Genomic DNA, 22,321 nt, shown 5'->3' with positions numbered 1-22,321 from the left:
ATTAAAAAGTCAAAAATCGAAAAAATGTAAAAATAAAAATGTGTAACCAAAAACAACTTTTGTTGAAAGTCAGAGTTTATGTGTTTCCCAATGTGGGTGATTCCTGTCTTCTATGTGCTCTATCAGTCTATATAGAGTATATAGTTGCCTGCAGTGGAGTATGGGCTTCAGCGTCAATAGACTATTTTCAGCTCCAGCGTCACTCAGGTTATTACTTCCTTCTGCCAAAAGAAATAATAATAGTGCAGATTGTTTTTCTAATAGATAAATGATTGGATTGCTACTCACCAGTCGACGCGTTTCGGTCCAACATAGACCTTTTTCAAGACTGGTTTAATGTTAATCTGAGGGTCTTTAAATACCCTTTCCAATTACTACCATAAATCATTTTTCCATCTTTGTGAAGTCTCACAATTAGATTTTTTAATTCCTCTGGCAATTATTTTCCATGTGGAGCCATGCAGATAGAAGCAGCCAATAGGTCAAAAATTGACAAATTTCTGGTGTTCACAGGTCATTTTATAACAATGTTCATACAATTATGCTTATTGGAAATTCCAAGTGTTCTCAATATTGTTTCAATGATCTAACTTGTGTGTTAGGCCCTGATGATCTAAAGTGCTGGGAAGTGGCGATATATTCAAAATGGATCGAACGTGATTAATGTTTAAAGGCAGCATCACTGAGAGACAGTTTACTATACATCACAATGGGTGGTGATGCTGGCAAAATATTCCCAGCAGCATTGGCACCGACATTGGCAATGTAAAGTTAAGGATCCCTTTTAAAGCCTAATAAATATACCTATGTACTCCTAAACCAACATAACCTGCCTCTAACCCTACAATACTTAACCCCTAAACTGCCAATAGCCTACTACAATAAACTTCCTAACCTATTAACCCCTAAACTGCCAATAGCCCACCACAATAAACGTCCTAACCTATTAACATCTAAACTGCCACAACCTCCCACAGCAAGAAACCCCCTTAACCCCCCAAACCCCCCAACACAAACTACCCCTACACTACTTAACTACCTAACAGCTACCCCCAGACCCCTTACCTAACTCCCCCTAAGTTACAAAAAATAATAAACACTAAAAATTACAAAAAATAAAACAAAAAAGGACGGTTAAACCCCCCCACAAAAGAAACAAATAGTTATGTCTTTTCTAAAACCAAAATCTCCTTAAAAAAAAGCCCACATCAAAACAAAAAACACTAAAACGTACTCTAACAAATGTCCTTAGAAGGGCATTTGGTATTGCATTGCCCTAAAGTGATTAAAGCTCTTTTGTGAAAAAAAAATCCCTATTCTAAAAAAAAAAAAACTATCCTAAAAAATTACGTTAATAAAGTTAAGGAAAGTTGCCCTGAAAATTTGGTAGGGCATAGCCTTTTAAAAGGCATTTGATAGAGCAGTGCCCGAAAGTGATTATAGTTTTAGTGCCCTGAAAGGGAAAAAAAGCCCTATTCTAAAAAACCTAAAATAAAAAAAATCCCTATCCTAAAAAAAGATTGCACTAAGAAGGGCTTTTGGTAGGGCAGTGCTCTTGCCCTGAAAAAAAAAATAAAAAAATGCCCTATTCAAAAAAAAAAAAAAACATAATGAAAAAATATAATAGAAACTTAAATCTTAAAAAAAAATTCTGCTCCGAAAAGGGCATTTGGTAGGCCATTGCCCTAAAGCAGATTTAAGGGACGTTACACACTAAATAAATGCTAGATAGAATGATGCATTGAAAGAAAAGATTAGTCAGAGAATAACATGTAGATGTGTTTTTTTTAAAGTTTCATTAGCTTTTTAAATATTTACTGCCATGTTGTAACGTAGGTTACCTTCTCTGCTTTGGCCAATTAAAGACAGTTATAAATAGGTTACTAGAGTGTACATTCTTTGAGGATTCCTAAAAAAATTTTTTTACTGCAAGATGGTTTGGATTAAGGTTTATCCGCCAGTTCTTTAAAAGGTACGATTTCATCTCTTTCTGTTTTGTTCAGGCTTTGGTGCATAATAAGCCTAATATTAAACGAGAATCCAGTGGCGAAACTACAGGGGGCCCAGCTTAAAAAAAAAAACCAAAAAAACCTTGACCTGCCACTGCCTGCACTGATATCATGTGAGTGTAACATGATGCTTTACTAGTGTCTCTGACTACAGGGGTAAGTGTTTCTGTTTTACCCATTGGTGTTTGTGTGTGTGTGTGTGTGTGTATGTGATTGTATGTATTTATGTGACGGTGTGTATTTATGCATGTATGTGTGAGTGTATGTATGTATGTGACTGTGTGTGTATTTATGCATGTATGTGTGTGTGTATGTGTGTGTATTTATGCATGTATGTATGTGTGTGTGTATGTTTGTGGAACCAGCAAATTACAGACCTTGTTACTACAGCATGGGGGGCAGGGGGTAAACAGTGTCACTATACAGTACCACTATATACAATTAGGGTTGCCACCTCAGCCATGTTTTCCTGGACACTTATGAGTTACACATGCTGCAGGGTGTGCAGGGAGGAACATGTATTGTGTTTCTGGACAGCACTATTCATATTCTTCCCTGCACACCCTGCAGCATGTGTAACTCATAAGTGTCCAGGAAAACATGGCTGAGGTGGCAACCCTAATATACAGTATGGGGGGGGGGCTGGACCATGTCACTGACTGCTGTGGTCACTTTATAAAGTACTGGGGTGGGTAGGGTCAGGCCAGCCATCTCACCGGCAGATTACAGACTGGGTCACTAACTCGCTATATACAGTACTGGTGGGTTAAACAGTGTCACTATATGCAGTAATAGGGGATCAGACCACCTCACAGACTGTGGGCACAGGGTACCTCCTTTTGCAGACATGTAATCTGATTCACATTTTTTTTTCCTGTGTTAAATGTAAAAAAAAAAAAAAAAAGATAAGATTCTTGCACCTGGGCCCTTTGGTTTCTAGTTACGCCTCTGCCAGTATCTCCACCTTGAAACTTGAATCTTGCGCTGAAGGTTTTGCAGGCTCCTCTATTTGAGCTTATGCATAATTTACTGGAAAGTTTGGTTTCTTTTGGCTATTTTCTCTGCTAGAAGAGTTTCTGAACTTACTGCTCCTTTTTTTGATTTTCCATCAAGATAAGGCAGTTTTAAGCACCAAATTTGAATTTCTTCCCAAAGTTGTGTCCTCGAATAGTCTTAGAAGGTAAATTCTTGTCCCTTCTTTGTGTCCTAATCCTAAGAATTCTTCACAATCAGGATGTGGTTAAAGCATTGAAGTATTATGTTGGTGTTACTATGGATTTCAGATAAACATTGAGTTTGTTCACTTTGTTGGTGCTAAGCAAGGTCAGAAAGATTCTGCTGTATCTTTTGGTTTCTTGGTTAAAGCTTTTAATTCATGAAGCTTACTTGAAGCCAATTAATCAGATTACTGCTCATTCTACTAGATCAGTAGCTACTTCTTGGGCTTCTGTTGACCAAATTTGCAAGGCAGCTACTTGGTCTTCATTGCGTACTTTCACTAAATTCTACCATTTTGGGGTTTTCACTTCTTCTGAGGCAGCTTTTGGTAGAAAGGTCCTTCAGGCTGTTGTTTCTGTGTAATTTGACTGTTTGTTATTTTTAAGTGCATAATACATAATAAAAAATATCTATCTATCTATCTATATATATATATATATATATATATATATATATATATATATTAATAAGTCCTGACTGACTGACTCATACCATTTAACCTAGTAATGTGAAATTTGGAAGGTAAGTTGTTTTAATGATGTAGGCACCCTCTAAGGAAGGATTTTGGGAAATTACATCCCTAAGGGGGTGAAAAAGGGGGGTGAACTTTTTTTATGAGGATACCAATAAGCTCACAAAAAAATTGGTATTTAAATTCTCCTTGAAAAATAAATAAATACGTGTTTTACCATTTCCCCAAAATCCACTTAAGGGGGGAGTCAAAAGATGGGAGCTGATTTATGAGGATACCTATATCTCAAAAACCAACTATGTTACAGATGTGAAAATTGGTAATTTAGATTCTCCTTGAAAAATAAAGAAACACATGTTTTACCATTTGCCGAAATCCAAAGGGGGGGTGATTTATGAGGATACCTATATCTCAAAAACAAAAGATGTTACAGACATGAAAATTGGTATTTAGATTACGAGAAACACTGAGAATTAATGATAACTCGAGAATGTCATGTCTGCGAGTGTGCAACCCGAACGGGCACACACGTATGGGCACATGTCATTGCGATTGGTCGGGATTTTCGCTATTTTTTACAAATCACAAAATCCATGCGATCGAATCTTTTTATTACACTACACAGCTTTGGTATTGGTTCCCAGGAGTAATGGATCGTGGACTCTTACCACCTTAATTAAAGAAAACATCATATATGCTTACCTGATAAATGTATTTATTTCATGGTGGTAAGAGTCCATGAGACCCCACCCTGCTTTTTTGGTGATGTTTTTTTATGGTATGGCACATCTTTTTTTCCAGCTCACATATTTTTTGTTCTTTATTTATTTTCCTACCTTTTTTGTTTGGCTATACATCAGACTAACTACCATAGAGTTGGAAGGGGTTATATACAGCTCTTGGGGTGTGAGAATCTTTGCCTCCTCCTGGTGGCAGGGAAGGTAATTCCCAGGAGTATTGCATAGTGGATTCTTACCTCCAGAAAAGAAATGACGTAAGCATAAATTATGTTTTATATATATATATATATATATATATATATATATATATATATATATATACACACAGAAAGATCTATCAAGATACACTTAGAATCTTTATACAGTGTGCTATGTTTTACATCCTCTTCCAATATTTATAAAAACTCTTGTTAAAAACTGTGGTCTGTGAAAGCTTTTGAGTTTTTTCTTAAGTCTTTAATTCTATTCACTGTGATTCATTTCTCTTAGTAGTACTCTTGGGGCTTGCAATTAGTTGTGGATATCAACGCCATAATAGTGAAAAGCAAAGCTATTTTTTAATTGCCATTGGTAAAATTAGCAAAGTCAATTATTCTCCCTGAGGCTTTTACTGTAGATATAAAGAGGATAAAATATAATTGCCTTAGGTAGCACTTTGATTTTTAAATAACGCAAATAGCGAGTTCATAATTCTAATTGCTTTATTTTACTTGTACTTTAGCATGCTAAACATACAGTTCAACATGAATTAATCTGGCAATTGTTGAATATGTTAATATTCTATACTTAAGTAAAGATTAAACTTTAGGCCACATTTTGATGAGTGAAGCTTTTTGCTTTATGGAAGTTTATAAGGCAAACCCCAGCCATTGTAGCTTCCTTTAACTTACAGGGACATTAAACCCAAATTTTTTCTTTCATGAGTCAGAAAGAGAATGTAATTTATAACAACTTTCCAATTTACCTCTATTATTTAATTTGCTTCTTTCTCTTGTTATCATTTGCTGAAATGTTTATCTAGGAAAGCTCAGGAGCAGGAAAGAACCTAGGTTCTAGCTTCTGGTTGGTTGCTGCATATGTATGCCGGTTGCCATTGGCTCATCCATGTGTTCAGTCAGTAACCAGTAGTGTATTGCTGCTCATTCAACAAAGCATACCAAAAGAACAAAGAAATATTTATAATAGGAGTAAATTAGAAAGTTCATTAGAATTGCATGATCTATCTGAATCGTGAAAGCAAAAAGGGGGGTTTCCTATCCCTTATATATTTAATAAAAATATGTAGCTTTTTCTTTTACAAAGATATGACAAGTCCACGGATTTCATCCTTACTTGTGGGATATTAACCTCCTGCTAACAGGAAGTGGCAAAGAGCACCACAGCAGAGCTGTATATATAGCATATTTCAATCTTCTTCCATATCCCCCTGAGGAAAATAGTACGCACCGGTACCATTTAAAATAAAAAACTTCTTGATTGAAGAAACTAAAACTAACACCTCACTTTACCATGTCTTCCTAGTATAACACAGGCAAAGAGAATGACTGGAGGTGGAGGGGCTATATATACAGCTCTGTTGTGGTGCTCTTTGCCACTTCCTGTTAGCAGGTGGTTAATATCCCACAAGTAAGGATGAAATCCGTGGACTCGTCATATCGTAAAAGAAATTAATTTATCAGGTAAGCATAAATTTACTTTTTTTTCTGGTTTTATTATGGTAAAAAAAAAAGTGTGTGTGTGTGTATATATATATATATATATATATATATATATATATATAGTTTTACGATAACAACTAATTGCACTACTCATGTATATGGGACCCGCTTCTTTAAATTCCCTGATTATTCCAATATTTGTCAGGAAATATTGTGCACGGGGGAAAAAAAATCATGAATTGTTTTAACTAAAAAGAAAACATGTGTGAGAACAAAATGCCCCCACTGGCTTCCCTATATCCAGCACCAGAGCATAAGGTCTAATTCATAACTGTTTTAATAATGAAATAAACAGCCTCTAAATATGGTTCCTCAATTACTGCTCAACATTTAAGCAGTTGTGTGTTATCACAATATTACAAAAAATGAAATCGGTACATGATTATACTAAGTATTTATTGCTACAGGAGATATCACAGATGATGAATATATAAAGATAAATGTGGGCCCACTTTAAACTGTTGGTATACCAAAACAAGTCAGCTGACTGCAAAAAAGAAAAAAAGTTCCTTTTTAAAGGGTGTTAGTAACGTTCCACTCAGCTTATAATTGCAACTTATGCACCACAGATGTATGGGCGGAGAGATTGCAGGCTTAAAAGTCAGGTAACTGACGAATGAGAAATAAGCCGGATGAAGCCCTGTTTTGATACACCAATGAGGGTGAAATGCGCGTCGCTAGATGCAATCAGTTTGTGAGGGTAGTACCCTCTATGTTGTTGGCTAACCGGAGATATTGGATCACAGGAGTGGTTGAGTAGCAGGTACACTCACGGATGGGAAAACCTCCAAGTAGCGGCACGGAACAGAGGTTATCGATGACAGCGGTCCAGTAAGTCTAAACAAACACATTGAGGATCTCCAATCAAGGTAAGCGCAGAACAAAATTACGCTGCGTCTGCTTGAAATAATAAGCAGTGAGGAGAGATAAATGCCTACCTGGTGAGGCGATTTGTTTGTATGTGACACAAGTTGTGTATCTAGGAAAAGCAACAATTGATCCAGAATTTTGCATGTACTTATAACAATACTAAGCTGTGACTGTTGGATTATAAATACCCGTGAGTGTTAAATACCTTGCCATAATCTCCCACTGAAGATTGAAACAAAGTAAAGAAGTGTGGTGCATAAATTGCAATTATAAGCCGAGTGGAGCGTTACTAACACCCTTTCAAAAGGACCTTTTTTTCTTTTTTGCAGTCAGCTGACTTGTTTTGGTACACCAACAGTTTAAAGTGGGCCCACATTTATCTTTATATATTCATCATCTGTGATATCTCCTGTAGCAATAAATACTTAGTATAATCATGTACCGATTTCATTTTTTGTAATATTGTGATAACACACAACTGCTTAAATGTTGAGGAGTAATTGAGGAACCATATTTAGAGGCTGTTTATTTCATTATTAAAACAGTTATGAATTAGACCTTATGCTCTGGTGCTGGATATAGGGAAGCTAGTGGGGGCATTTTGTTCTCACACATGTTTTTTCTTTTTAGTTAAAACAATATTTCTTTCATGTAATTAGCAAGAGTCCATGAGCTAGTGACGTATGGGATATACATTCCTACCAGGAGGGGCAAAGTTTCCCAAACCTCAAAATGCCTATAAATACACCCCTCACCACACCCACAATTCAGTTTTACAAACTTTGCCTCCGATGGAGGTGGTGAAGTAAGTTTGTGCTAGATTCTACGTTGATATGCGCTCCGCAGCAAGTTGGAGCCCGGTTTTCCTCTCAGCGTGCAGTGAATGTCAGAGGGATGTGAGGAGAGTATTGCCTATTTGAATGCAGTGATCTCCTTCTACGGGGTCTATTTCATAGGTTCTCTGTTATCGGTCGTAGAGATTCATCTCTTACCTCCCTTTTCAGATCGACGATATACTCTTATATATACCATTACCTCTACTGATTCTCGTTTCAGTACTGGTTTGGCTTTCTACAAACATGTAGATGAGTGTCCTGGGGTAAGTAAATCTTATTTTCTGTGACACTCTAAGCTATGGTTGGGCACTTTGTTTATAAAGTTCTAAATATATGTATTCAAACATTTATTTGCCTTGACTCAGAATGTTCAACTTTCCTTATTTTCAGACAGTCAGTTTCATATTTGGGATAATGCATTTGATTTAATCATTTTTTCTTACCTTCAAAAATTTGACTTTTTTCCCTGTGGGCTGTTAGGCTCGCGGGGGCTGAAAATGCTTCATTTTATTGCGTCATTCTTGGCGCAGACTTTTTTGGCGCAAAAATTCTTTTCCGTTTCCGGCGTCATACGTGTCGCCGGAAGTTGCGTCATTTTTTGACATTATTTTGCGCCAAAAATGTCGGCGTTCCGGATGTGGCGTCATTTTGGCGCCAAAAAGCATTTAGGCGCCAAATAATGTGGGCGTCTTATTGGCGCTAAAAAATATGGGCGTCGCTTTTGTCTCCACATTATTTAAGTCTCATTTTTCATTGCTTCTGGTTGCTAGAAGCTTGTTTTTTGGCATTTTTTCCCATTCCTGAAACTGTCATTAAGGAATTTGATCAATTTTGCTTTATATGTTGTTGTTTTTTCTCTTACATATTGCAAGATGTCTCACGTTGCATCTGAGTCAGAAGATACTACAGGAAAATCGCTGTCTAGTGCTGGATCTACCAAAGCTAAGTGTATCTGCTGTAAACTTTTGGTAGCTATTCCTCCAGCTGTTGTTTGTATTGATTGTCATGACAAACTTGTTAAAGCAGATAATATTTCCTTTAGTAAAGTACCATTGCCTGTTGCAGTTCCTTCAACATCTAAGGTGCAGAATGTTCCTGATAACATAAGAGATTTTGTTTCTGAATCCATAAAGAAGGCTATGTCTGTTATTTCTCCTTCTAGTAAACGTAAAAAATCTTTTAAAACTTCTCTCCCTACAGATGAATTTTTAAATGAACATCATCATTCTGATTCTGATAACTCTTCTGGTTCAGAGGATTCTGTCTCAGAGGTTGATGCTGATAAATCTTCATATTTATTTAAAATGGAATTTATTCGTTCTTTACTTAAAGAAGTTCTAATTGCTTTAGAAATAGAGGATTCTGGTCCTCTTGATACTAATTCTAAACGTTTGGATAAGGTATTTAAATCTCCTGTGGTTATTCCAGAAGTTTTTCCTGTTCCTAATGCTATTTCTGCAGTAATTTCCAAAGAATGGGATAAATTGGGTAATTCATTTACTCCCTCTAAACGTTTTAAGCAATTATATCCTGTGCCGTCTGACAGATTAGAATTTTGGGACAAAATCCCTAAAGTTGATGGGGCTATTTCTACCCTTGCTAAACGTACTACTATTCCTACGTCAGATGGTACTTCGTTTAAGGATCCTTTAGATAGGAAAATTGAGTCCTTTCTAAGAAAAGCTTATCTGTGTTCAGGTAATCTTCTTAGACCTGCTATATCTTTGGCTGATGTTGCTGCAGCTTCAACTTTTTGGTTGGAAAGCTTAGCGCAACAAGTAACACATCATGATTCTCATGATATTATTATTCTTCTTCAGCATGCTAATAATTTTATCTGTGATGCCATCTTTGATATTATCAGAGTTGATGTCAGGTTTATGTCTCTAGCTATTTTAGCTAGAAGAGCTTTATGGCTTAAGACTTGGAATGCTGATATGGCTTCTAAATCAACTCTACTTTCCATTTCTCCAACATAGGTGTGTCCGGTCCACGGCGTCATCCTTACTTGTGGGATATTCTCTTCCCCAACAGGAAATGGCAAAGAGCCCAGCAAAGCTGGTCACATGATCCCTCCTAGGCTCCGCCTACCCCAGTCATTCTCTTTGCCGTTGTACAGGCAACATCTCCACGGAGATGGCTTAGAGTTTTTTAGTGTTTAACTGTAGTTTTTATTATTCAATCAAGAGTTTGTTATTTTAAAATAGTGCTGGTATGTACTATTTACTCTGAAACAGAAAAGAGATGAAGATTTCTGTTTGTATGAGGAAAATGATTTTAGCAACCGTTACTAAAATCCATTGCTGTTCCACACAGGACTGTTGAGAGGAATTAACTTCAGTTGGGGGAACAGTGAGCAGTCTTTTGCTGCTTGAGGTATGACACATTCTAACAAGACGATGTAATGCTGGAAGCTGTCATTTTCCCTATGGGATCCGGTAAGCCATTTTTATTCAGACAGTAAATAAGGGCTTCACAAGGGCTTATTAAGACTGTAGACATTTTCTGGGCTAAATCGATTCATATATTACACATATTTAGCCTTGAGGAATCATTTAATCTGGGTATTTTTGTTAAATAATATCGGCAGGCACTGTTTTAGACACCTTATTCTCTAGGGGCTTTCCCTAATCATAGGCAGAGCCTCATTTTCGCGCCGGTATTGCGCACTTGTTTTTGAGCAGCATGACATGCAGTCGCATGTGTGAGGAGCTCTGATACATAGAAAAGACTTTCTGAAGGCGTCATTTGGTATCGTATTCCCCTTTGGGCTTGGTTGGGTCTCAGCAAAGCAGATACCAGGGACTGTAAAGGGGTTAAAGTTAAAAACGGCTCCGGTTCCGTTATTTTAAGGGTTAAAGCTTCCAAATTTGGTGTGCAATACTTTTAAGGCTTTAAGACACTGTGGTGAAATTTTGGTGAATTTTGAACAATTCCTTCATACTTTTTCGCAATTGCAGTAATAAAGTGTGTTCAGTTTAAAATTTAAAGTGACAGTAACGGTTTTATTTTAAAACGTTTTTTGTACTTTGTTATCAAGTTTATGCCTGTTTAACATGTCTGAACTACCAGATAGACTGTGTTCTGAATGTGGGGAAGCCAAGGTTCCTTCTCATTTAAATAAATGTGATTTATGTGACACTGAAAATGATGCCCAAGATGATTCCTCAAGTGAGGGGAGTAAGCATGGTACTGCATCATTCCCTCCTTCGTCTACACGAGTCTTGCCCACTCAGGAGGCCCCTAGTACATCTAGGGCGCCAATACTCCTTACTATGCAACAATTAACGGCTGTAATGGATAATTCTATCAAAAACATTTTAGCCAAAATGCCCACTTATCAGCGTAAGCGCGACTGCTCTGTTTTAGATACTGAAGAGCATGAGGACGCTGATGATAATGGTTCTGAAATGCCCCTACACCAGTCTGAGGGGGCCAGGGAGGTTTTGTCTGAGGGAGAAATTTCAGATTCAGGGAAAATTTCTCAACAAGCTGAACCCGATGTGATTACATTTAAATTTAAGTTGGAACATCTCCGCGCTCTGCTTAAGGAGGTATTATCCACTCTGGATGATTGTGAGAATTTGATCATCCCAGAGAAACTATGTAAAATGGACAAGTTCCTAGAGGTCCCGGGGCTCCCAGAAGCTTTTCCTATACCCAAGCGGGTGGCGGACATTGTAAATAAAGAATGGGAAAGGCCCGGTATACCTTTCGTCCCTCCCCCCATATTTAAAAAATTGTTTCCTATGGTCGACCCTAGAAAGGACTTATAGCAGACTGTCCCCAAGGTCGAGGGAGCGGTTTCTACTTTAAACAAACGCACCACTATACCCATAGAAGATAGTTGTGCCTTCAAAGATCCTATGGATAAAAAATTAGAAGGTTTGCTTAAAAAGATGTTTGTTCAGCAAGGTTACCTTCTACAACCAATTTCATGCATTGTCCCTGTCACTACAGCCGCGTGTTTCTGGTTCGATGAGCTAGTAAAGGCGATCGATAGTGATTCTCCTCCTTATGAGGAGATTATGGACAGAATCCGTGCTCTCAAATTGGCTAATTCTTTCACCCTAGACGCCACTTTGCAATTGGCCAGGTTAGCGGCGAAGAATTCTGGGTTTGCTATTGTGGCGCGTAGAGCGCTTTGGTTGAAATCTTGGTCAGCGGATGCGTCTTCCAAGAACAAACTCCTTAACATTCCTTTCAAGGGGAAAACGCTGTTTGGCCCTGACTTGAAAGAGATTATCTCTGATATCACTGGGGGTAAGGGCCACGCCCTTCCTCAGGATAGGTCTTTCAAGGCCAAAAATAAACCTAATTTTCGTCCCTTTCGTAGAAACGGACCAGCCCCAAGTGCTACGTCCTCTAAGCAAGAGGGTAATACTTCTCAAGCCAAGCCAGCCTGGAGACCAATGCAAGGCTGGAACAAGGGAAAGCAGGCCAAGAAACCTGCCACTGCTACCAAGACAGCATGAAATGTTGGCCCCCGATCCGGGACCGGATCTGGTGGGGGGCAGACTCTCTCTCTTCGCTCAGGCTTGGGCAAGAGATGTTCTGGATCCTTGGGCACTAGAAATAGTCTCCCAAGGTTATCTTCTGGAATTCAAGGGGCTTCCCCCAAGGGGGAGGTTCCACAGGTCTCAATTGTCTTCAGACCACATAAAGAGACAGGCATTCTTACATTGTGTAGAAGACCTGTTAAAAATGGGAGTGATTCATCCTGTTCCATTAGGAGAACAAGGGATGGGGTTCTACTCCAATCTGTTCATAGTTCCCAAAAAAGAGGGAACGTTCAGACCAATCTTAGATCTCAAGATCTTAAACAAGTTTCTCAAGGTTCCATCGTTCAAAATGGAAACCATTCGAACAATTCTTCCTTCCATCCAGGAAGGTCAATTCATGACCACGGTGGATTTAACGGATGCGTATCTACATATTCCTATCCACAAGGAACATCATCGGTTCCTAAGGTTCGCATTCCTGGACAAGCATTACCAGTTCGTGGCGCTTCCTTTCGGATTAGCCACTGCTCCAAGGATTTTCACAAAGGTACTAGGGTCCCTTCTAGCGGTGCTAAGACCAAGGGGCATTGCAGTAGTACCTTACTTGGACGACATTCTGATTCAAGCGTCGTCCCTTCCTCAAGCAAAGGCTCACACGGACATAGTCCTGGCCTTTCTCAGATCTCACGGATGGAAAGTGAACCTGGAAAAGAGTTCTCTATCTCCGTCGACAAGGGTTCCCTTCTTGGGAACAATAATAGACTCCTTAGAAATGAGGATTTTTCTGACAGAGGCCAGAAAAACAAAACTTCTAAACTCTTGTCAAACACTTCATTCCGTTCCTCTTCCTTCCATAGCGCAGTGCATGGAAGTAATAGGTTTGATGGTAGCGGCAATGGACATAGTTCCTTTTGCGCGCATTCATCTAAGACCATTACAACTGTGCATGCTCAGTCAGTGGAATGGGGACTATACAGACTTGTCTCCGAAGATACAAGTAAATCAGAGGACCAGAGACTCACTCCGTTGGTGGCTGTCCCTGGACAACCTGTCACAAGGGATGACCTTCCGCAGACCAGAGTGGGTCATTGTCACGACCGACGCCAGTCTGATGGGCTGGGGCGCGGTCTGGGGATCCCTGAAAGCTCAGGGTCTTTGGTCTCGGGAAGAATCTCTTCTACCGATAAATATTCTGGAACTGAGAGCGATATTCAATGCTCTCAAGGCTTGGCCTCAGCTAGCAAAGGCCAAGTTCATACGGTTTCAATCAGACAACATGACGACTGTTGCATACATCAACCATCAGGGGGGAACAAGGAGTTCCCTGGCGATGGAAGAAGTGACCAAAATCATTCAATGGGCGGAGACTCACTCCTGCCACCTGTCTGCAATCCACATCCCAGGAGTGGAAAATTGGGAAGCGGATTTTCTGAGTCGTCAGACATTACATCCGGGGGAGTGGGAACTCCATCCGGAAATCTTTGCCCAAATTACTCAACTGTGGGGCATTCCAGACATGGATCTGATGGCCTCTCGGCAGAACTTCAAGGTTCCTTGCTACGGGTCCAGATCCAGGGATCCCAAGGCGACTCTAGTAGATGCACTAGTAGCTCCTTGGACCTTCAAACTAGCTTATGTATTCCCGCCGTTTCCTCTCATCCCCAGGCTGGTAGCCAGGATCAATCAGGAGAGGGCGTCGGTGATCTTGATAGCTCCTGCGTGGCCACGCAGGACTTGGTATGCAGATCTGGTGAATATGTCATCGGCTCCACCATGGAAGCTACCTTTGAGACGAGACCTTCTTGTTCAAGGTCCGTTCGAACATCCGAATCTGGTCTCACTCCAGCTGACTGCTTGGAGATTGAACGCTTGATCTTATCAAAACGAGGGTTCTCAGATTCTGTTATTGATACTCTTGTTCAGGCCAGAAAGCCTGTAACTAGAAAAATTTACCACAAAATATGGAAAAAATATATCTGTTGGTGTGAATCTAAAGGATTCCCTTGGGACAAGGTAAAGATTCCTAAGATTCTATCCTTTCTTCAAGAAGGATTGGAGAAAGGATTATCTGCAAGTTCCTTGAAGGGACAGATTTCTGCCTTGTCTGTGTTACTTCACAAAAAACTGGCAGCTGTGCCAGATGTTCAAGCCTTTGTTCAGGCTCTGGTTAGAATCAAGCCTGTTTACAAACCTTTGACTCCTCCTTGGAGTCTCAACTTAGTTCTTTCAGTTCTTCAGGGGGTTCCGTTTGAACCCTTACATTCCGTTGATATTAAGTTATTATCTTGGAAAGTTTTGTTTTTGGTTGCAATTTCTTCTGCTAGAAGAGTTTCAGAATTATCTGCTCTGCAGTGTTCTCCTCCTTATCTGGTGTTCCATGCAGATAAGGTGGTTTTATGTACTAAACCTGGTTTTCTTCCAAAAGTTGTTTCTAACAAAAACATTAACCAGGAGATAGTCGTGCCTTCTTTGTGTCCGAAACCAGTTTCGAAGAAGGAACGTTTGTTGCACAATTTGGATGTTGTTCGCGCTCTAAAATTCTATTTAGATGCTACAAAGGATTTTAGACAAACATCTTCCTTGTTTGTTGTTTATTCTGGTAAAAGGAGAGGTCAAAAAGCAACTTCTACCTCTCTCTCTTTTTGGATTAAAAGCATCATCAGATTGGCTTACGAGACTGCCGGACGGCAGCCTCCTGAAAGAATCACAGCTCATTCCACTAGGGCTGTGGCTTCCACATGGGCCTTCAAGAACGAGGCTTCTGTTGATCAGATATGTAGGGCAGCGACTTGGTCTTCACTGCACACTTTTACCAAATTTTACAAGTTTGATACTTTTGCTTCTTCTGAGGCTATTTTTGGGAGAAAGGTTTTGCAAGCCGTGGTGCCTTCCATTTAGGTGACCTGATTTGCTCCCTCCCTTCATCCGTGTCCTAAAGCTTTGGTATTGGTTCCCACAAGTAAGGATGACGCCGTGGACCGGACACACCTATGTTGGAGAAAACAGAATTTATGTTTACCTGATAAATTGCTTTCTCCAACGGTGTGTCCGGTCCACGGCCCGCCCTGGTTTTTTAATCAGGTCTGATAATTTATTTTCTTTAACTACAGTCACCACGGTATCATATGGTTTCTCCTATGCAAATATTCCTCCTTAACGTCGGTCGAATGACTGGGGTAGGCGGAGCCTAGGAGGGATCATGTGACCAGCTTTGCTGGGCTCTTTGCCATTTCCTGTTGGGGAAGAGAATATCCCACAAGTAAGGATGACGCCGTGGACCGGACACACCGTTGGAGAAAGCAATTTATCAGGTAAACATAAATTCTGTTTTCTTTCCAGGGTAACAAATTATTTGGTTCTCAGTTGGATTCTATTATTTCAACTGTTACTGGTGGGAAAGGAACTTTTTTACCACAGGATAAAAAATCTAAGGGTAAAAACAGAGCTAATAATCGTTTTCGTTCCTTTCGTTTCAACAAAGAACAAAAACCTGATCCTTCATCCTCAGGAGCAGTTTCAGTTTGGAAACCATCTCCAATCTGGAATAAATCCAAGCCAGCCAGAAAGGCAAAGCCTGCTTCTAAGTCCACATGAAGGTGCGGCCCTCATTCCAGCTCAGCTGGTAGGGGGCAGGTTACGTTTTTTTCAAAGAAATTTGGATCAATTCTGTTCACAATCTTTGGATTCAGAACATTGTTTCAGAAGGGTACAGGATTGGTTTCAAGATGAGACCTCCTGCAAAGAGATTTTTTCTTTCCCGTGTCCCAGTAAATCCAGTAAAAGCTCAAGCATTTCTGAATTGTGTTTCAGATCTAGAGTTGACTGGAGTAATTATGCCAGTTCCAGTTCAGGAACAGGGGATGGGGTTTTATTCAAATCTCTTCATTGTACCAAAGAAGGAGAATTTCTTCAGACCAGTTCTGGATCTAAAAATATTGAATCGTTATGTAAGGATACCAACGTTCAAGATGGTAACTGTAAGGACTATTTTGCCTTTTGTTCAGCAAGGGAATTATATGTCCACAATAGATTTACAGGATGCATATCTGCATATTCCGATTCATCCGGATCATTATCGGTTCCTGAGATTCTCTTTTCTGGACAAGCATTACCAGTTTGTGGCTCTGCCGTTTGGCCTTGCTACAGCTCCAAGAATTTTTACAAAGGTTCTCGGTGCCCTTCTGTCTTTAATCAGAGAACAGGGTATTGTGGTATTTCCTTATTTGGACGATATCTTGGTACTTGCTCAGTCTTTACATTTAGCAGAATTTCATACGAATCGACTTGTGTTGTTTCTTCAAGATCATGGTTGGAGGATCAATTTACCAAAAAGTTCATTGATTCCTCAGACAAGGGTAACCTTTCTGGGTTTCCAAATAGATTCAGTGTCCATGACTCTGTCTTTAACAGACAAGAGGCATCTAAAACTGATGGCAGCTTGTCGAAACCTTCAGTCACAATCATTCCCTTCGGTAGCCTTATGCATGGAAATTCTAGGTCTTATGACTGCTGCATCGGACGCGATCCCCTTTGCTCGTTTTCACATGCGACCTCTTCAGCTTTGTATGCTGAATCAATGGTGCAAGGATTACACAAAGATATCTCAATTAATATCTTTAAAACCGATTGTTCGACACTCTCTAACATGGTGGACAGATCACCATCGTTTAATTCAGGGGGCTTCTTTTGTACTTCCGACCTGGACTGTAATTTCAACAGATGCAAGTCTCACAGGTTGGGGAGCTGTGTGGGGATCTCTGACGGCACAAGGAGTTTGGAAATCTCAGGAGGTGAGATTACCGATCAATATTTTGGAACTCCGTGCAATTTTCAGAGCTCTTCAGTTTTGGCCTCTTCTGAAGAGAGAATCGTTCATTTGTTTTCAGACAGACAATGTCACAACTGTGGCATACATCAATCATCAAGGAGGAACTCACAGTCCTCTGGCTATGAAAGAAGTATCTCGAATTTTGGTTTGGGCGGAATCCAGCTCCTGTCTAATCTCTGCGGTTCATATCCCAGGTGTAGACAATTGGGAAGCGGATTATCTCAGTCGCCAAACGTTGCATCCGGGCGAATGGTCTCTTCACCCAGAGGTATTTCTTCAGATCGTTCAAATGTGGGAACTTCCAGAAATAGATTTGATGGCGTCCCATCTAAACAAGAAACTTCCCAGGTATCTGTCCAGATCCCGGGATCCTCAGGCGGAGGCAGTGGATGCATTATCACTTCCTTGGAAGTATCATCCTGCCTATATCTTTCCGACCCTAGTTCTTCTTCCAAGAGTAATCTCCAAGATTCTGAAGGAATGCTCGTTTGTTCTGCTGGTAGCTCCGGCATGGCCTCACAGGTTTTGGTATGCGGATCTTGTCCGGATGGCCTCTTGCCAACCGTGGACTCTTCCGTTAAGACCAGACCTTCTGTCACAAGGTCCTTTTTTCCATCAGGATCTGAAATCCTTAAATTTAAAGGTATGGAGATTGAACGCTTGATTCTTCGTCAAAGAGGTTTCTCTGACGCTGTGATTAATACTATGTTACAGGCTCGTAAATCTGTATCTAGAGAGATATATTATAGAGTCTGGAAGACTTATATTTCTTGGTGTATTTCTCATCTTTTTTCTTGGCATTCTTTCAGAATTCCGAGAATTTTACAGTTTCTTCAGGATGGTTTAGATAAAGGTTTGTCCGCAAGTTCCTTGAAAGGACAAATCTCTGCTCTTTCTGTTCTTTTTCACAGAAAGATTGCTATTCTTCCTGATATTCATTGTTTTGTACAAGCTTTGGTTCGTATAAAACCTGTCATTAAGTCAATTTCTCCTCCTTGGAGTTTGAATTTGGTTCTGGGGGCTCTTCAAGCTCCTCCGTTTGAACCTATGCATTCATTGGACATTAAATTACTTTCTTGGAAAGTTTTGTTCCTTTTGGCCATCTCTTCTGCCAGAAGAGTTTCTGAATTATCTGCTCTTTCTTGTGAGTCTCCTTTTCTGATTTTTCATCAGGATAAGGCGGTGTTGCGAACTTCTTTTGAATTTTTACCTAAAGTTGTGAATTCCAACAACATTAGTAGAGAAATTGTGGTTCCTTCATTATGTCCTAATCCTAAGAATTCTAAGGAGAAATCGTTGCATTCTTTGGATGTTGTTAGAGCTTTGAAATATTATGTTGAAGCTACTAAATCTTTCAGAAAGACTTCTAGTCTATTTGTTATCTTTTCCGGTTCTAGAAAAGGCCAGAAAGCTTCTGCCATTTCTTTGGCATCTTGGTTGAAATCTTTAATTAATTTTGCCTATGTTGAGTCGGGTAAAACTCCGCCTCAGAGAATTACAGCTCATTCTACTAGGTCAGTTTCTACTTCCTGGGCGTTTAGGAATGAAGCTTCGGTTGATCAGATTTGCAAAGCAGCAACTTGGTCCTCTTTGCATACTTTTACTAAATTCTACCATTTTGATGTATTTTCTTCTTCTGAAGCAGTTTTTGGTAGAAAAGTACTTCAGGCAGCGGTTTCAGTTTGAATCTTCTGCTTATGTTTTTCGTTAAACTTTATTTTGGGTGTGGATTATTTTCAGCAGGAATTGGCTGTCTTTATTTTATCCCTCCCTCTCTAGTGACTCTTGTGTGGAAAGATCCACATCTTGGGTAATCATTATCCCATACGTCACTAGCTCATGGACTCTTGCTAATTACATGAAAGAAAACATAATTTATGTAAGAACTTACCTGATAAATTCATTTCTTTCATATTAGCAAGAGTCCATGAGGCCCGCCCTTTTTTTGTGGTGGTTACGATTTTGTATAAAGCACAATTATTCCAATTCCTTATTTTATATGCTTTCGCACTTTTTTATCACCCCACTTCTTGGCTATTCGTTAAACTGAATTGTGGGTGTGGTGAGGGGTGTATTTATAGGCATTTTGAGGTTTGGGAAACTTTGCCCCTCCTGGTAGGAATGTATATCCCATACGTCACTAGCTCATGGACTCTTGCTAATATGAAAGAAATGAATTTATCAGGTAAGTTCTTACATAAATTATGTTATATATATATATATATATATAGTATATAAAAAAAATTTTTTAAGAGAAATAGCATTACGTATGAATACATTTTGCAGCTGAGTAACAAAGTGAGGAAATCCAAAACGATATAGATATAGTGATGTGTTTTGTCTCTCTAATATTATATTAGATATTAGGGTGCATAAAATATTGTTCAACTAAGTTTTCATATTTGACTTTTGTAATGCTATGGGTTCACTTTTCTATGACTTTCAGTTAAAGAGGCAGAAAGTGATTCATAAGGTTTGATGTATCACTTTTATTCATTTTGTATAATGCAATGTTGTCAATAAAAAAAATACATATTGTGCAATTTTCTCTCCTAGAGGATCCATTTGTTTTACTGAGTAACATTGCCACTCAATTGTTGATTGATAGAAGATGCCTACTACATGTTTATTATAAGTATTATTATTGCTTATTTATAATGTGCCAATATATTATGCAGTGCTCTAACATTATGGGCAAGATTACAAGACGCGTGGCAACTCAGTTGCGAAAACTGCGCGCTTTATGACTTTTTCACATGTGGGGTTGTGCAGCTATTACAAAATAACTTATTTGGCGTGCGTTAAGCAGCGTAATCCAAACGGCCAAATCACGTTCGCTTTCACGTATTCCCCATATAAGTCAAAGGAGAAGACAAATAGAAAAAAACAAACACTAAAACCCTAATCTGTTGCACAAAGCCCATGATGTATTCTCCTCGAAAAGTGTACATGAAAATGTGAATATTTCATATTGCAAAAATGTTTTTGTAACAGAATATGTTCTATTTATTTTTAAATAAATATTTCTCTATATATGTGATGATTTTTGGACTGATATCTATTTATAGCGAGATACGTATATGATTTTATATATATATATATATATATATATATATATATATATATATATATATATATATATATATATATATGTCTAGATATCTCAAAATCTATATGCGAATATCTCTTTGAAAATCCCTTTGAGATATTGTTTAATTTGCATAAGATTGTAATGTAAAATATTTTCATTATCTCCATAGTTAAACATATCTGTATACATAATAATCCATGTTTCTCTATGTATGTGTATGTTGTATGTTAATGTAAAAATCCCTTTGTCTGCTTTTTTTTCTAACACCCGAGATCTCCTATCTTTGATCCCTTATAACTTGTGTGTGCAATATTTTTTTAAATAATTTTTATTAGACAGTGTTAATATGAGTGTAACTGTACTTTGTAATGTATTTTTGAAGTGTTTCGTGAAACTTTTATGTTGCACAAAACCATTAAAGGGACATGAAACCCAATTTTTTTCTTTTGTGATTTAGAAAGAGCATGGCATTTTAAACAACTTTCTAATTGACTTCTATTATCTCATTTGCTTCATTATCTTGATATCACTTGCTGAAAAGCATATCTAGATATGCTCAGTAGCTGCTGATTGGTTGCTGCACTTAGAGGCATTGTGTGATTGGCTCACACGTGCATTGCTATTTCTTTAACAAAGGATATCTAAAGAATTGAGCAAATTAGATAATAGAAGTAAATTGGAAAGTTGTTTAAAATTACATGCCCTATCTGAATCATGAAAGTTTAATTTTGACTAGACTGCCCCTTTAACTAAAGCTCTTCAAGCGCGGGTAGGATTGTTGTGTAAAAGGAGAATGCGCGCACGCAGTCGCCATTTTTCAAGACTTGTAGTATCTGCGCAATGGAAATTCATTGCGAGAAGACCATATTACTCATGGAAAAATCATAATGCGTGACTTGTAATCTTGCCCAAAGTATACAGTTATGGGTACAATAATCAGAAGACATTTACATAAATAGAGGGCTCTACACTTGAGTCACTTTAAGTTGTAAACCATCTTACATAAAATAGTCAACAGGACAGGTGGACTTGTGAAATACATTCAAAAGGAAGTACATAGGGAAGTTTGGGGAGAGTTTAATATTAGTAATAGAGACATCTTAAAGTAAGTTGAATAGATATGTTTTTAAGAAACACTTGAAGTTTTGAGACTAGAGGCAAGTCTGACTGATCCAGGCAAGGAGTTCCATATGATAGGTGCAGTTGTAGAAAAGTCTTGCAGACGAGAGTGTAAAGAAGTAATGAGAGATAAGGAGAGATGTAGATCTTGAGCGGAGGGGTGGGTTTGGTGTGGTTGGCGAGAGTTTTGTATTTTTGGGTAAAAATGAATTGTTGTGGCTTAGGGAAGCCTGTGCAGGTGTTGGCAAAGAGGTGCAGCATATGTGGAGTGATGATTAAGAAAAATTAACCTGGCAGAGGTCTTCATGATGAATTGCAGTGGTGACAGGCAGTAGGGAAAAGGAAATGTCTGGTGCGAAAATGTAGATTTAGGTGTCATCAGCATAAAGATTATACTGAAACCCACAGATCTTAGTTAAAGAGCCTAGAGATGATGTGTAGACTAAGCAAAGAAGGGGACCTAGAACTGAGCCTTGAGGTACATTAACAGAAAGGAGTAGAGGGGAGGAGGAAGTGTCAGAGAAGGATACAATGAAGTTATGGTTAGAAGTGAAGGAAGAGAGCCACACTTAAACTGTGTCACAAATACCCAAGGATTGAAGGTTCTGGATCAGCAGTGGATAGTCAACAGTGTCAAAGGCTGCACAGAGGTCTAAAAGGATTAGCATGGAGTAGTGACCTTTAGACTTAGCAGTAAGCAAGTAATTTGTTAGCTTGGTGATGGCAGTTTTGGTAGTGTTTTGGGGCAAAAGCCAGATTGCAAAGGATTAAGAAGATGGTTAGATGATAGAAAATGTGATAAGCATTTATAAACAATCCCCTCAAGAAGTTTAGAAGTGGGGGGAAGAAGAGAGATTGGGCAATAGTTGCAAAGAGTTGCTTGATGGCGTGACTTTTTTTTTTTTTTAGAATAGGTGT

At 38.8% G+C, this 22,321-nt stretch overlaps 1 protein-coding gene across 2 annotated transcripts in view; it reads left to right on the top strand.

Moving 5' to 3' along the window:
- The window catches only part of PDSS2 (decaprenyl diphosphate synthase subunit 2), a 632,456-nt gene that overhangs the window by 358,552 nt on the left and 251,583 nt on the right, over positions 1-22,321 (top strand). The window lies entirely within an intron of this gene.

The sequence above is a fragment of the Bombina bombina genome, chromosome 4, assembly GCF_027579735.1.
Source record: "Bombina bombina isolate aBomBom1 chromosome 4, aBomBom1.pri, whole genome shotgun sequence".
NCBI classification, from domain to species: Eukaryota; Metazoa; Chordata; class Amphibia; order Anura; family Bombinatoridae; genus Bombina; species Bombina bombina.
The sequence above is the reverse complement of the archived record's forward strand: the minus strand, read 5'-3'. Positions and strand labels throughout refer to the sequence as shown.